Source organism: Hyperolius riggenbachi, chromosome 11, assembly GCF_040937935.1.
Source record: "Hyperolius riggenbachi isolate aHypRig1 chromosome 11, aHypRig1.pri, whole genome shotgun sequence".
Classification (NCBI taxonomy): Eukaryota; Metazoa; Chordata; class Amphibia; order Anura; family Hyperoliidae; genus Hyperolius; species Hyperolius riggenbachi.
In genome coordinates, this window is record NC_090656.1 from 233,341,655 (window position 1) to 233,357,698 (window position 16,044).

General features: G+C 48.1%; 1 protein-coding gene across 4 annotated transcripts in view; it reads left to right on the forward strand.

Annotated features, from left to right (window-relative positions):
- LRRC4C (leucine rich repeat containing 4C) overlaps positions 1-16,044 on the forward strand; it is a 1,282,052-nt gene that overhangs the window by 82,012 nt on the left and 1,183,996 nt on the right. Inside the window, exon 1 of one of the 4 annotated variants that reach the window (XM_068259711.1) lies at positions 4,058-4,927. The exons of the other annotated variants lie outside the window; for them this stretch is intronic. The gene's annotated coding sequence lies outside the window, so the exon portion shown is untranslated. Of the gene's footprint in view, positions 1-4,057; positions 4,928-16,044 lie in introns of those variants that run through there. 4 annotated transcript variants of the gene reach the window in all.

Below are 16,044 nucleotides of genomic sequence, written 5' to 3' on the forward strand. Positions count from 1 at the left end.
TACAGTACCTGGATCTGATGGTGAGACCTATGCTTCCTGTGTGTGCTGCTGCCTGATTACTGAGGGAGTAGTCTGCCATCTGTGACTTGCGTGTGCATGGCTGCAATGTTACAGTATCATCCAGGCTGCACAGTCATGTGGAAATGCTATCAGTACAGTACCTGGATCTGATGGTGAGGCCTATGCTCCTGTGTGTGCTGCTGCCTGATTACTGAGGGAGTAGTCTGTCACCTGTGACTTGCGTGTGCATAGCTGCAATGCTACAGTATCATCCAGACTGCACAGAAATGTGGAAACACTATCTGTACAGTACCTGGATCTGATGGTGAGACCTATGCTTCCTGTGCAAGCTGCTACCTGATTACTGAGGGAGTAGTCTGCCATCTGTGACTTGCGTGTGCATGGCTGCAATGTTACAGTATCATCCAGGCTGCACAGTCATGTGGAAATGCTATCAGTACAGTACCTGGATCTGATGGTGAGACCTATGCTTCCTGTGCAAGCTGCTGCCTGATTACTGAGGGAGTAGACTGTCACCTGTGACTTGCGTGTGCATAGCTGCAATGCTACAGTATCATCCAGACTGCACAGAAATGTGGAAACACTATCTGTACAGTACCTGGATCTGATAGTGAGACCTATGCTTCCTGTGCAAGCTGCTACCTGATTACTGAGGGAGTAGTCTGCCATCTGTGACTTGCTTGTGCATGGCTGCAATGCTACAGTATCATCCAGGCTGCACAGACATGTGGAAACACTATCAGTACAGTACCTTGATCTGATGGTGAGACCTATGCTTCCTGTGCAAGCTGCTGCCTGATTACTGAGGGAGTAGTCTGCCATCTGTGACTTGCGTGTGCATGGCTGCAATGTTACAGTATCATCCAGGCTGCACAGTCATGTGGAAATGCTATCAGTACAGTACCTGGATCTGATGGTGAGACCTATGCTTCCTGTGCAAGCTGCTGCCTGATTACTGAGGGAGTAGACTGTCACCTGTGACTTGCGTGTGCATAGCTGCAATGCTACAGTATCATCCAGACTGCACAGAAATGTGGAAACACTATCTGTACAGTACCTGGATCTGATAGTGAGACCTATGCTTCCTGTGCAAGCTGCTACCTGATTACTGAGGGAGTAGTCTGCCATCTGTGACTTGCTTGTGCATGGCTGCAATGCTACAGTATCATCCAGGCTGCACAGACATGTGGAAACACTATCAGTACAGTACCTTGATCTGATGGTGAGACCTATGCTTCCTGTGCAAGCTGCTGCCTGATTACTGAGGGAGTAGTCTGCCATCTGTGACTTGCGTGTGCATGGCTGCAATGTTACAGTATCATCCAGGCTGCACAGTCATGTGGAAATGCTATCAGTACAGTACCTGGATCTGATGGTGAGACCTATGCTTCCTGTGCAAGCTGCTGCCTGATTACTGAGGGAGTAGACTGTCACCTGTGACTTGCGTGTGCATGGCTGCAATGCTACAGTATCATCCAGACTGCACAGAAATGTGGAAACACTATCTGTACAGTACCTGGATCTGATAGTGAGACCTATGCTTCCTGTGCAAGCTGCTGCCTGATTACTGAGGGAGTAGTCTGCCATCTGTGACTTGCTTGTGCATGGCTGCAATGTTACAGTATCATGCAGGCTGCACAGACATGTGGAAACGCTATCAGTACAGTACCTGGATCTGATGGTGAGACCTATGCTTCCTGTGCAAGCTGCTGCCTGATTACTGAGGGAGTAGTCTGCCATCTGTGACTTGCGTGTGCATGGTTGCAATGCTACAGTATCATCCAGGCTGCACAGACATGTGGAAACACTATCAGTACAGTACCTGGATCTGATGGTGAGACCTATGCTTCCTGTGTGTGCTGCTGCCTGATTACTGAGGGAGTAGTCTGTCATCTGTGACTTGCTTGTGCATGGCTGCAATGCTACAGTATCATCCAGGCTGCACAGACATGTGGAAACGCTATCAGTACAGTACCTGGATCTGATGGTGAGACCTATGCTTCCTGTGCAAGCTGCTGCCTGATTACTGAGGGAGTAGTCTGTCATCTGTGACTTGCGTGTGCATGGCTGCAATGCTACAGTATCATCCAGACTGCACAGAAATGTGGAAACACTATCTGTACAGTACCTGGATCTGATAGTGAGACCTATGCTTCCTGTGCAAGCTGCTGCCTGATTACTGAGGGAGTAGTCTGCCATCTGTGACTTGCTTGTGCATGGCTGCAATGTTACAGTATCATCCAGGCTGCACAGACATGTGGAAACGCTATCAGTACAGTACCTGGATCTGATGGTGAGACCTATGCTTCCTGTGCAAGCTGCTGCCTGATTACTGAGGGAGTAGTCTGCCATCTGTGACTTGCTTGTGCATGGCTGCAATGCTACAGTATCATCCAGGCTGCACAGACATGTGGAAACACTATCAGTACAGTACCTGGATCTGATGGTGAGACCTATGCTTCCTGTGTGTGCTGCTGCCTGATTACTGAGGGAGTAGTCTGTCATCTGTGACTTGCTTGTGCATGGCTGCAATGCTACAGTATCATCCAGGCTGCACAGACATGTGGAAACGCTATCAGTACAGTACCTGGATCTGATGGTGAGACCTATGCTTCCTGTGCAAGCTGCTGCCTGATTACTGAGGGAGTAGTCTGTCATCTGTGACTTGCGTGTGCATGGCTGCAATGCTACAGTATCATCCAGGCTGCACAGACATGTGGAAACGCTATCAGTACAGTACCTGGATCTGATGGTGAGACCTATGCTTCCTGTGTGTGCTGCTGCCTGATTACTGAGGGAGTAGTCTGTCATCTGTGACTTGCTTGTGCATGGCTGCAATGCTACAGTATCATCCAGGCTGCACAGGAATGTGGAAACGTTATCAGTACAGTACCTGAATCTGATGGTGAGACCTATGCTTCCTTAGCAAGCTGCTGCCTGATTACTGAGGGAGTAGTCTGCCATCTGTGACTTGCTTGTGCATGGCTGCAATGCTACAGCATCATCCAGGCTGCACAGATATGTGGACAGAGGAGCACACTATCTGTACTGCACCTGCATTAACTGGTGAGACCTGTACTTCCTGTGTAAGCTGTTGCCTGATTACTGAGAGTACTGTACCTATATGAACTGGTAAGACCTATGCTTCCTGTTTAAGCTGCTGCCTAATTACTGAGGGTATTGCCTGTCATCTGTGACTTGCTTATGCACGGCTGCAACTCTACAGTATCATCCAGGCTGCACAGAAATGTGGACAGAGTAGTTTACTGTCAGTACTGTCTCTGCATTAACTGGTGAAACCTACACTGTATGTAGGAAACATACAGTGTAGGTTTCACCAGTTAATGCAGAGACAGTACTGCAAGCTGTTGCGTGATTATTGCATGCAAATCCCCGCATTGCTGAACACTGCCTTTTGATCTAGATCTTAGACACTGTGCTCACTTGCTGAAGCACTGAAAAGAAAAAAATGTCTCCCAATTATTGACCGAATTAAGATCCAACACTATCATATACTTCATGTTCTTGAGTATGACCCTTTCTGATGTAGTAAACCACTTTTCCTGGACTGGTCCCTTAGAGTTTACTATAAACCGTGGCTGGATGGTGTAATGGTAAGGGCTCTGCCTTTGACACAGGAGACCTGGGTTCAAATCTTGGCTCTTCCTGTTCAGCAAGCCAGCACTTAATCAGTAAGGAGTTCTTGGAACAGACTCCCTAACACTGCCTACTGAGTGCCTTCTGGGGGCTAACTCGCTGATGCTTTGAGTCCGACGGGAGAAAATCGCTATACAAATACTGGAATCATTGGAATTATTATAAAGAGATTCTACTGTAACCTCCTTAGGTCTGTGGCTTGCAGTGGAATTGTCCTCAGGCAGGCCTCCACCACTGCCAGGCTGAGCTGGGACTCTGTCCTTGGTGCTGAAATGTGACTTGCTATGCACACATGTACACCCTCTGCATCCCAATGCTCCATCTCTGAGCCAATCTGCCTGGGATCAGAGAGCAGTACCTCTGACTATAGCTCACACCACTCTCCTTCTCCTCTCCTAAATGATTCAGCTGGCACCTCCTCTCTGCTGAAGCCACAGCTGCAAGAGACTGAATTCTCTGGGAGCGCAGAGAGAGCGCCAGGTTTGGGAACAGGAGCCGAAATCTGCAGGCGTCTTAAAGACTTTGGTATTCAGGCATTGCAATCCTCTCCACCCCTCCTCTCTTTCTCCCTCTCTCTCTCCCTTCCCATCCCTTAAGCTGTGTGTAGCACTGTGGAGAGAGAGCTGGGAAAAATGCAGTAGCATAGGATACAGGCAGAGCCAGCAGTCACTAAGGCTGATGGAAGAGAGGAGAGAGAGGGGGGGAGAAAAAAGAATAGAAAAGGAGATTTGATGTTGCAGCAATGGGAATCCTGTTAACCCTGCACTGGACAGGGGTGGCCCCTTTCTGCTGAGGGACCCCCTGCAACTGCTGACTTTGATCCGTCTGATGCAGTGCTGGATATACAAGCGCTTAGGAAAACCCTTGGATTTTCTGTCGTTGTCGAATCCCATGCCATGCCGTCCGCAGATCGGGAAGCCTGTGCCAAGCATCTCTCTGGGTAATTGTCACCCGGGCATCCAGGTGCCACCCTACCCAAACTGGGCACTGATTGGAGTCTATGGTTGCTGCTTTTTTCATGGGGTTATTTTTTAACGCTTGCCTCTTCGTTGTGTCCTCTTGTACATTCTGTTAACTACTGGATGGAATATGGGGGAGTCCTAACCTTTCATTCCAACTAGAATCCAATTTTGGTTGTTTTTTATTTTTCCCTGGCTGAGCCTTGTGTGTCTTACAAAACTGCTGCAAAGACAGTGACTGAGCAGTCCACATTCCCATAGACAGCCCGGATCAATAGCTTATCAAATGGGTAAGCCATCTCTTCTTTCATCAAATTTCATGTGTATTATTCTGATGGGCTAGCCTGCTTTGCCATTACTATATTACATTCAGCTGAGACACTATTGGATTAGTCTATTGAACCTCGATGGTTACAGCCAGCTAGCCAAGCTACCTGATATTCCCTTTCTCCCCCACTTGGGTCTAACAGCCCTTGCAAATAGGTTCTGTGCTTTATTTACTTATGAATGGTTGCAAGGGATGGAAAAATATATCTGTATATGTGTGTATTGTATTCCCAACAGATGTTTATACTCGTCTGCCATGAGTCACCGTGTGCTGGTTGTCTGAACTAAAAAACATTGTCTCTTTGGGATTGTGATGTAAAACAGGAAATATTTAATAAGGAAAAAAAATGTCAAGAGTCTTTCTTTGCTATTTGCCCATGCTCGCTGTTTGCCACTTTGTGCATTTTTATACACAACATTTTGTTTTCATATATATTTTTCTGTTTTCCTTTCGGTGTCCTTGGCTACTCAAAGATATATTTTGCTGAGTTATTTTAGCAGGATTGACACCATGGAAGACCACTGCTGTAAGTATGCTCCCTTGGCTTGAAGGTGCGTCCAGTGTTGGTAGTCAGTTTCCACCGGCCGGTCCGGTGTAAGGATCCTCAAAGTTGATCAGTGGTTTTTTGAAGGCTTTGGGGGCTGATTTATTTTAGGGGGGATTATTGGTCCTATTGAGTAACCCACATCAAGTAAGAGTCAAGCTTCTCTCTAGCTGCCAAAAACTGTTGGAAGTTGACATATTTGAGATGGGTCATTTGACTATTGTGTTTATAAATTTTTGGTCATTACACGTTGCCAATGATAGTTCTTTTTTTTTATTATTCTTTATTACCTAGCCTTGGCAGTTGGCAGTATAGAAATAAACCAGCCTAAGCTAAAAAGGTCCATGCCCTCCATACACAGGTTATGGAGTCAAGCCTTCTTCTCTAGATGTCTCAAATTCAAATCCCTCTGTTTTTGAGGTTCACCTAAAGCTATGAGATATTTTCCTCCACTTAGCCTGATGAAATGCAATGCTTGTTGACAGTTGCATCCTTTGCAAGATGCTGGCGCTATCGTTGTACAGACAAGGGCTTCACCTCACCTTGCTAGAGGATTAAACATAAACCCATAATTTAGTCCTGAAGAGATCAGATGACACAACCATTGAGTGTGCTGGCATGTTCCTTCAGATGTTCCTTGCAGGCCTTTTCGGTGGAGATGGAAGGCTTCTCATTTCAGGGCATCAGGTTGGGCTTGCAAGGAGTTAATTAGGAGGCTTGAAATTAATTAATGCTGTGTTTCTTAAGCGAGGAGCCTGCAGCAGCTCCTCACGTCTCCCCCTCCACCACCACCACCGCCACCTCCGTTTGCTTTGTATCTCCTCATCCTGTTCACTACTTAGTGTAATAAGATAAAGGCCAATATCACTCTCTCCACTCTTGTCCTTTTTTTTTTGGCTGGAAGGCAAAATGACATTAAAAAAGGAGAAGAAGAAAAAAATCATAAGTCAAACACTAATGTACCATCTCAGCCCCCCTCTTCTTTTCTTTTCTTGCCTTACAGTCTTCCACAACTGCCTATTAAATTCCCTTCCTCTGGTGTTTTATGTGTTTTATGGTACAGGAGCCCAGCCTCGCAATGGATACGGCTTTTAAGGAAATTACATGGCAGGCTCATTGGTTCATATACCTAGGCTATTTAATTTAGCAAAATAGCATTTCATTGTGTCAGAGCTTTGTAAGATCTGGAGTGTTCTCTTGGGGCTGCACTGCTTACATATTTTGCAAGGAGAGAGGGAGAGAGAGAGAGAGAGAGAGAGAGAGAGAGAGAGAGAGAGTTGCCTGTTCATAGTAGACACCGTACTGTACAGAACACTGGTGTTTCAGATCCAACCAGCCTTGATTTGTGCAGTAAAAGCGTAATGATTTTTCACCTAGGAAACTGCGACTGCTGCTGCTGTCTTCTGCTAAGCACATATTACATTAACAAGAGGATAGCTGCACCTTAAATGATTGGTGACTTTGGTGCAGTTATGGTTGCTTGGGTTGTGTAGGAGCGCATGCTTTTGCTGTCTCTATCTTGGGCTGGTGGTGGTACCCCATGGCCCGTGCGGTGGTATTGGTACACTGTGACAGGGGAATATGGAAGCCTGGAACTCTTCTGAATACAAATGTTGTCGTTATCACATAGATCATGCCTTATTTGCTATCTCAATCCTCTTGGTCTTGGCATTGTCTAACCACTAAAATCCATTGATTAAGTCATTTGGTAACCTGGTGCCGAAATGTCAAGGTGAAGGCAGCAAAGCTGTGTTGTCTTGTCCATGTCGCCTGTCTTTAGGCTAGCAACGGGGAGAGGGGGGCATGGTGTAATGACTTTAGGACATCAACAGGCACACACCGATGGAGGAAAGTACGGAAGTTGTTGCTAGCCAGTGATAATCTAGTTTGGGTTCTCAATGGTGTTGTCATGTGAAATCTGGCTGTTGTGGTTTTGCTGGAATGCTGTTTAGGCCAGCGGATCTTTAACTGACAAACCCACATGTGTTGGTTTGTAACGCGATATGCTGCAATAGCCGCAATCCAGAAGCAAGAGATAAAGAACACTCTAGACTACGACTCAACTATGGAAAGACAGGGTGGTGTAATCATCTCGTAGGGCCATCATTCTGGACTGTGTGACCCTTTCATTATCATCACACTTCAAATACTAGCTTGAATGACAATGGCACTGCTGGGCATGTATGAAACGGGAATTAGGATTTGTGGAATCTAAAACAAGTATCTAAAAATTTGAAGAACGGTGGAGGCGCCCAAAGATGAATATCTCTCAGCCTGGGCGCCCAGGCTGCAAACTGAATTCCCTAAGGCACTTTATTGACCTGAGGAAGCGGGCAGAGACTTGAGAAACGTGTTGTCTTTTACAATTGTGCTTGAATAAACCTTACCTGATCTAAACCCTTGTTTTTCTGGGTTGGTTCATCTGGAGAGGTAAGATACCTCATGTATTTATTAATGTCTTTAACTTTAACGTATACTCAGAGAGATATTTATTTTGGGGGGCTTCCACCATTCTTCATTGCCTGCTACACCTCCTTCAGAGGTGTCCTTCCCACTAGTGTGGTGCCATCCACAGCTAGTAAGGACCACAAGAGAGCGACCACCCACTTCCGGCAGGACCTTGAGTACCGAGCGGGGTCGGTGGTTTCCCTGTAGGCGATATACGGTGGTTGTGCAGGTTCTGAAACCCACCTTTGTGAGTATAACTACTCTTGTAATATTGAGCTAATCAGATTCAAGATACTGGCCCACATGCAATTCACGTTTTCTCCTGAGTTTTCCTAGGTGATAATTTTTCATCTTCATTTTAAAATAACCTTTTAGCACTTTGCAATTAAAAAAAGTACCAAAAAGTAGGTGAACAATTACTGCAAAAATTATTTTGAGTATTTGTTTGCTAGTTGGTGGTTTAAAAGGCATTTTATTTTAAGTTGTGAAAATATCCCCTAGGAGAAAACGCAGGTGAAAAAGTTAATTGCATATGGGCCACTGTGTCTGACCTACAAATCTGTCCACAAAACAAAACCTGTCCAACCTACATTTCCGATCTTACTCAGAGGTAGTGTTGGGCGAACAGTGTTCGCCACTGTTCGGGTTCTGCAGAACATCACCCTGTTCGGGTGATGTTCGAGTTCGGCCGAACACCTGACGGTGCTCGGCCAAACCGTTCGGCCATATGGCCGAACTAAGAGCGCATGGCCGAACGTTCCCCGAACGTTCGGCTAGCGCTGTGATTGGCCGAACGGGTCACGTGGTTCGGACCCGAACGCGCTCTGATTGGCCGAACTGTCACGTGGTTCGGGTAAATAAATACCCGAACCACGTCATATCTCCGCCATTTGTCTGTGGGTTTAGCTTTGGGTAGGCAGGCAGGGTAGTTCGCGCTCCAGCCACGCTAGCCAGGGTCCCCCCCAGTCATTGTGTGTCGCTGCTGGGAATAGTAGTACACCGCTCGCTCAGCATTCTGTTTACTGCCACTCTGTGTACCTCGCTCAGCCACACTATATAGCATTCTGTTTACTGCCACTCTGTGTCTGCTGGGAATAGTAGTACACCGCTTGCTCAGCCACACTATATAGCATTCTGTTTACTGCCACTCTGTGTACCTCGCTCAGCCACACTATATAGCATTCTGTTTACTGCCACTCTGTGTCTGCTGGGAATAGTGGTACACCGCTCGCTCAGCCACACTATATAGCATTCTGTTCACTGTTCTGTGTCTGCTTGGAATAGTGGTACACCGCTCGTTCAGCCACACTATATAGCATTCTGTGTACTGTTCTGTGTCTGCTGGGAACAGTAGTACACCGCTCGTTCAGCCACACTATATAGCATTCTGTGTACTGTTCTGTGTCTGCTGGGAACAGTAGTACACCGCTCGCTCAGCCACACTATATAGCATTCTGTTCACTGTTCTGTGTCTGCTGGGAATAGTGGTACACCGCTCGCTCAGCCACACTATATAGCATTCTGTTCACTGTTCTGTGTCTGCTGGGAATAGTGGTACACCGCTCGCTCAGCCACACTATATAGCATTCTGTTTACTGTTCTGTGTCTGCTGGGAATAGTGGTACACCGCTCGCTCAGCCACACTATATAGCATTCTGTTTACTGTTCTGTGTCTGCTGGGAACAGTAGTACACCGCTCGCTCAGCCAGACTATATACCATTGTTTACTGACACTCTGTGTACACCGCTCAGCCAGACTATATACCATTGTTTACTGCCACTCTGATTCTGCTGGGAACAGTAGTACACCGCTCGCTCAGCCAGACTATATAGCATTGTGTTTACTGCCACTCTGTGTACACCGCTCAGCCACACTATATAGCATTGCGTACTCTGCCAGTCAGTGTGTATATTGCTGGGATCAGTAATACTCCACTCACCGTCAACCACTATATGAGCTCAACATGAGTTCCCCAGAGACCTCCGCTGTGAGCAGCACTCCCAACAACAGCAACAGCCAACGCCCCACGCAAGCTATAACATCCACCCCAGCAGCCAGTGGTCAGCAGCAGCCCTCCCCGGAGGAGAACGTTGTGTCCATCAGTCCGTCGCCAGAGCGATTAATGAGGGCTGCCATTGAGGAGATGATGGGGCCTGATGTGGAGGAGGAGGTCTGGCTCAGGCCAGCATCCCAAGTTAATGTTGAGGACGATGAGGGGTCTGTGTCTGGGGATGTTGGGGTGGCAGAGGTGGTGGGTGGGTCAGACTCAGGAGAAGAGTTGTATGATGAGGATGATGATCGGGACCATCTGTATGTGCCTCAGAGTCCGACCCCGGAAAACATGTTGTATCGTGTGTTTAGGTACTAAAATCTGCGTTCCCTCCCAGTAGTGTTGGGCGAACAGTGTTTGCCACTGTTTGGGTTCTGCAGAACATCACCCTGTTCGGGGTGACTATATAGCAGACTATATAGCATTGTGTTTAATGCCACTCTGTGTACACGGCTCAGCCACACTATATAGCATTGTGTTTACTTCCACTCTGTGTCTGCTGGGAACAGTAGTACACCGCTCACCCGCCACTGTATAGCATTGTGCTCTGTGTCACTGCTGACAATAGTGGTACACCGCTCACCCACCACTGTATAGCATTTCTGTACTGCCACTGTACTGCTGCCAGTCAGCGTGTACTTTAAGGATAAGTGAAATGAGGAAGAAATCCGGTGAAAGAGGGAGGGGCAAGGGAAGAGGTGTTTCCCCTGACGGTTCACGTACAGGCCACAGGGGAGCACCCAAGAAAACCCACTCAATACTGCCCATGTTGTCCAGGACAACAACCCTCACAGATCCAAAAGAACAGGACCAGATAATTACTTGGATGACCTCTCAAGCGTCCAGCAGTGGGTTAAGCAGCACCAGCACATCACGCACGAGGTCCGAGTCCTCAGCCAGTTAAAGTCTGGGCTTTCTTTGAAGACTGCACTGAGGATGTTACCATGGCGATTTGCAAGGTGTGCAAGACCCGCCTGAGCAGGGGGAAAAGTATTAACAACCTCTCCACCACCAGCATGAGCCGCCACATTCTATCCAAACATCCCACTCTGTGGGCAAACGCGGCAGGACAGGGTACCACCAGCAACACTGCCTCCCTTGGGTTCACCAGACTCACCACCAGACCCGCCTCAGCAGCAGCAGTAGCCCAGCCATTGCGTGGTTCACAACATTCACAAACATCAGACGATGCTGACACTGTCACTTTCCGGACTAGTGCTCTTGAGGTCTCCCAGTGTTCATCAAACACAACAACCAACAGCCCTTCGGTGTGCAGCGCTACGGTTGAGTTGTCTGTTTCTGAGATGTTTGAGCACAAGAGGAAATTGCCAGCAAATGACCCCCGGGCCGTGGCAGTAACAGCCAGCCAGCATAGCCAAGCTTCTGGCCTGCGAAATGCTGCCATATCGAGTGGTGGAGAAAAACAGCTTCAAGGGCATGATGTCAGTGGCCATCCCACGTTACGTGGTTCCCAGCCGCTACCACTTTGCGCGCTCTGCAGTGCCTGAGTTGCATGAGCACGTGGTCAGCTAAATAACCCGAAGCTTGAAGAATGCCGTTGCCTGCAAGGTTCACCTCACCACTGACACCTGGACGAGTGCGTTCGGCCAGGGTCGATACATCTCCCTTACCGCGCACTGGGTGAACCTTGTGGAGCCTGGCAGCGATTCCTCACCTGCTACGGCGCGGGTGTTGCCCACGCCGCAAACAGCTGGATAACAACAGCAGCACCTACCTCTCTGACTCCTTCTCCTCCAACGCATCTCAAAGCTGTACCTCATCCGGAAATGCTAACCCAGCACCAGCAGCAGTAGGATCGTGGAAGCAGTGCAGCACAGCTGTTGGCATGCGTCAGCAAGCGTTGCTGAAGCTGATCTGCCTTGGGGATAAGCAGCACACAGGGGAGGAAATTTGGAGGGGAATAAAGGAACAGACGGATTTGTGGCTGGCACCGCTGGACCTGAAACCGGGCATGAAGCTAGACACCTGGCACGAACTGGCAATGTACGCAATAGAGGTGCTGGCTTGCCCGGCAGCCAGCGTTATGTCGGAACGCTGTTTCAGTGCTGCCGGAGGCATCATCACAGATCGGCGTATCCGCCTCTCCACAGAAAATGCAGACCGTCTGACTCAAATTAAAATGAATCAATCCTGGATTGGAAACGACTACGCAACACTCCTGGACCCCAACCAAGTAACATGACCGATGAACATCTGGGATGGTTTAGCGTTTCCGGTCCCTGTTTATTGAACCTCTCATCTGTATTACATTTATGACTGCATGGCGGCAAAAAGCATTGCTGCTATATCCGCACGCTTTTTGTCCTCATGCAAGGCCTGGGTTGTTGTGTCTCACAAAGCGTGGCCTTCTCCTCCTGCGCCTCCTCCTGTTCCATCACGTGTGCTGCTGCTGCTGCTGGGTTACCGTTGCCGCGTGGTCCCTGTTTATTGAACCTCTTATCTTTATTACATTTATGACTACATGGCGGTACAAAGCATGCTATCCGCACGCTTTTTGTCCTCATGCAAGGCCTGGGTTGTTGTGTCTCACAAAGCGTGGCCTTCTCCTCCTGCGCCTCCTCCTGTTCCATCACGTGTGCTGCTGCTGGGTTAGCGTTGCCGCGTGGTCCCTGTTTATTGAACCACTTATCTTTATTACATTTATGACTGCATGGTGGTACAAAGCATGCTATCCGCACGCTTCTTGTCCTCATGCAAGGCCTGGGTTGTTGTGTCTCAAAGCGTGGCCTTCTCCTCCTGCGCCACCCTCCTCCTGTTCCATCACGTGTGCTGCTGCTGGGTTAGCATTACCGGTCCCTTTTCCTGGAACCTCTTATATGTATTACATTTATGACTGCATGCCGACAAAAAGCATGTTACCTGTGCAAAGAAAACAGACATTTCCCGCATTTAAAAGACAGTTTTCCCTTTGAAACTTTAAAATCGATTTTCTCAAAAACTATAAGCTCTTTTTGCTAAATTTTTTTTTCCTCTTGTACCCACTCCCAAGGTGCACATACCCTGTAAATTTGGGGTATGTAGCATATAAGGAGGCTTTACAAAGCACAAAAGTTCGGGTCCCCATTGACTTCCATTATGTTCGGAGTTCGGGTCGAACACCCGAACATCGCGGCCATGTTCGGCCTGTTCGGCCCGAACCCGAACATCTAGATGTTCGCCCAACACTACTCAGAGGTACACACCTAGCCGCTCACTCTGTTCCTCCAAGGAACTTCGCCTGACCCCCCCCCCCTCCCATCACCCAGTCCCATGCCGCCTCCAGGACTTCTCAAGTGCTGCTCCAACACTATGGAACTTCCTACCTCCACCCATTAGGGCAGCCCACTCCTTCAACATCTTCAATAAGGCCCTCAAAACTCATCTTTTCACTCTGGCCTACTACCCCTCACAAGTGCTCTAAACCGCAGCTGAACTCTGGTTCCCAACCTCTCGTGTCCCTACCTCTCCCTCTAGATTGTAAGCCTTTGGGCAGGGTCCTGCTCCTTTTGTGTCCTACCTGATCTTGCACCACCATTACTGTGCACCCATGCTATGCATCTGAGTGAACCTAACTTGCCTAATCTCCATGCTCCATCCAGTGACTGACTAAGCATCTGAAAAAAATATAAATATCTTAGCGAGCTCCACCCCTATTTCGCCTTCCTCCCAAAAGTGGGTATGCTGCAAATTCAAATGTCACACCAACATGTAAATTATAAAAACCAGGAAATTTGCGCTGCCTCACAGTCCACTAAATAGTACAGGATCAAACCCAGAAATCAGTTCTTGGCCTTGTAGCCACCTCCGGCGTAGTTGCTCGTTCTCAGTCAACCTCAGACAGAAGAAAAAACAAGAAGAAAATTCATCGCATAGCCTGTCAATAGAAGACTTGATCCTCCACCAGCTAAGGCCCGTGTGGTATTTAGGGGGTAACACCTTCTTCCTGTGCTCCACCACCCGCAGGGATTACCCTCACCTTTAGCTGTGGCTGCCCAGACCTCACAGACAGCAATCAGCGCACAAAGGTAACCACCCAGTCCTGGCTTCTCCTTGCTTCAGACCAGTAGTATTACTCTCAATTCCAGTTGTATATAAAGAGAATTAGAGATCCATCATTGCGTAGGCTGTTAATGTAATTAATCCGATGGGACCAAACCACTAGTCACTATATCACCGTGCCTATGGATCTATATGGGCCACCTCCAGGACACACACGTGTGCTACCACCTAACAGGACCGTGCTCACCTGTAACAAATGCTGCCCCAGTCATAGACAGCCACACAGCACTTTATGGTGAGCGGTCCTCCTTGATTTGCGGATATGTTCCTTTCACTCATACAGCTCACTGCAACTAACAAGCTTGATATGGTGTAAAACCGTTTAATAAGAACAGTATAAAAAGAGTACTACTCACAAGCATAAAAGGATTCAAGCATATAATAAAAAAGAGATCATGAGGACGTCTCCTCCATGCACTGGCTAAACGGACAGGAGGTCGCAGTGCATGGAGGAGACGTCCTCATGATCTCTTTTTTATTATATGCTTGAATCCTTTTATGCTTGTGAGTAGTACTCTTTTTATACTGTTCTTATTAAACGGTTTTACACCATATCAAGCTTGTTAGTTGCAGTGAGCTGTATGAGTGAAAGGAACATATCCGCAAATCAAGGAGGACCGCTCACCATAAAGTGCTGTGTGGCTGTCTATGACTGGGGCAGCATTTGTTACAGGTGAGCACGGTCCTGTTAGGTGGTAGCACACGTGTGTGTCCTGGAGGTGGCCCATATAGATCCATAGGCACGGTGATATAGTGACTAGTGGTTTGGTCCCATCGGATTAATTACATTAACAGCCTACGCAATGATGGATCTCTAATTCTCTTTATATACAACTGGAATTGAGAGTAATCCTACTGGTCTGAAGCAAGGAGAAGCCAGGACTGGGTGGTTACCTTTGTGCGCTGATTGCTGTCTGTGAGGTCTGGGCAGCTACAGCTAAAGGTGAGGGTAATCCCTGCGGGTGGTGGAGCACAGGAAGAAGGTGTTACCCCCTAAATACCACACGGGCCTTAGCTGGTGGAGGATCAAGTCTTCTATTGACAGGCTATGCGATGAATTTTCTTCTTGTTTTTTCTTCTGTCTGAGGTTGACTGAGAACGAGCAACTACGCCGGAGGTGGCTACAAGGCCAAGAACTGATTTCTGGGTTTGATCCTGTACTATTTAGTGGACTGTGAGGCAGCGCAAATTTCCTGGTTTTTATTACTGACTAAGCATCACCTGGTACTCATACTGTGCTGCGTGATCTGGTTTGCATGTATTCAGGGGCGGCGCCAGGGGGGTGCTTGGGGGTGCTCGAGCACCCCCTAGAATTGTCCAAGCACCCCCAAAGCACCCCCTGGAGTGAACTGACTTCAGGCGTCTAAAAGACGCCAAGTCAGTTCACACACCGGCAGCACGGAGCAGCAGGCAGGGCTACGGTAAGATGGCCGCCCGGAGCCCTGTTCTGCAGACTTCGGGCGGCCATTTTCCCGTAGCCCTGCTCTCTGCATGCAGGCAGGAAGTCTCGTGGGACGTGGTGACGTCGGGAAGGAAGAGGATCGTGGGCGCGCGGGCGCTGCGCGCCACAATGAGGTCGGGACTCGGGACAGGAGGTCGGGAAAGAAGGTCTTCTGGCTGTAGGTGAGTAAATGGGTTTTTCTTTTCTTTTTCAGGTGATGCGGATTGTGCATATTGGGGTCATATCTGCTACGGATTGTGCATATTGGGGTCATATCTGCTACGGATTGTGCATATTGGGGTCATATCTGCTACGGATTGTGCATATTGGGGCGATTTCTGCTACCGATTGTGCATATTGGGGTCATTTCTGCTACCGATTGTGCATATTGGGGTCATTTCTGCTACCGATTGTGCATATTGGGGTCATTTCTGCTACCGATTGTGCATATTGGGGTCATTTCTGCTACCGATTGTGCATATTGGGGTCATTTCTGCTACCGATTGTGCATATTGGGGTCATTTCTGCTACCGATT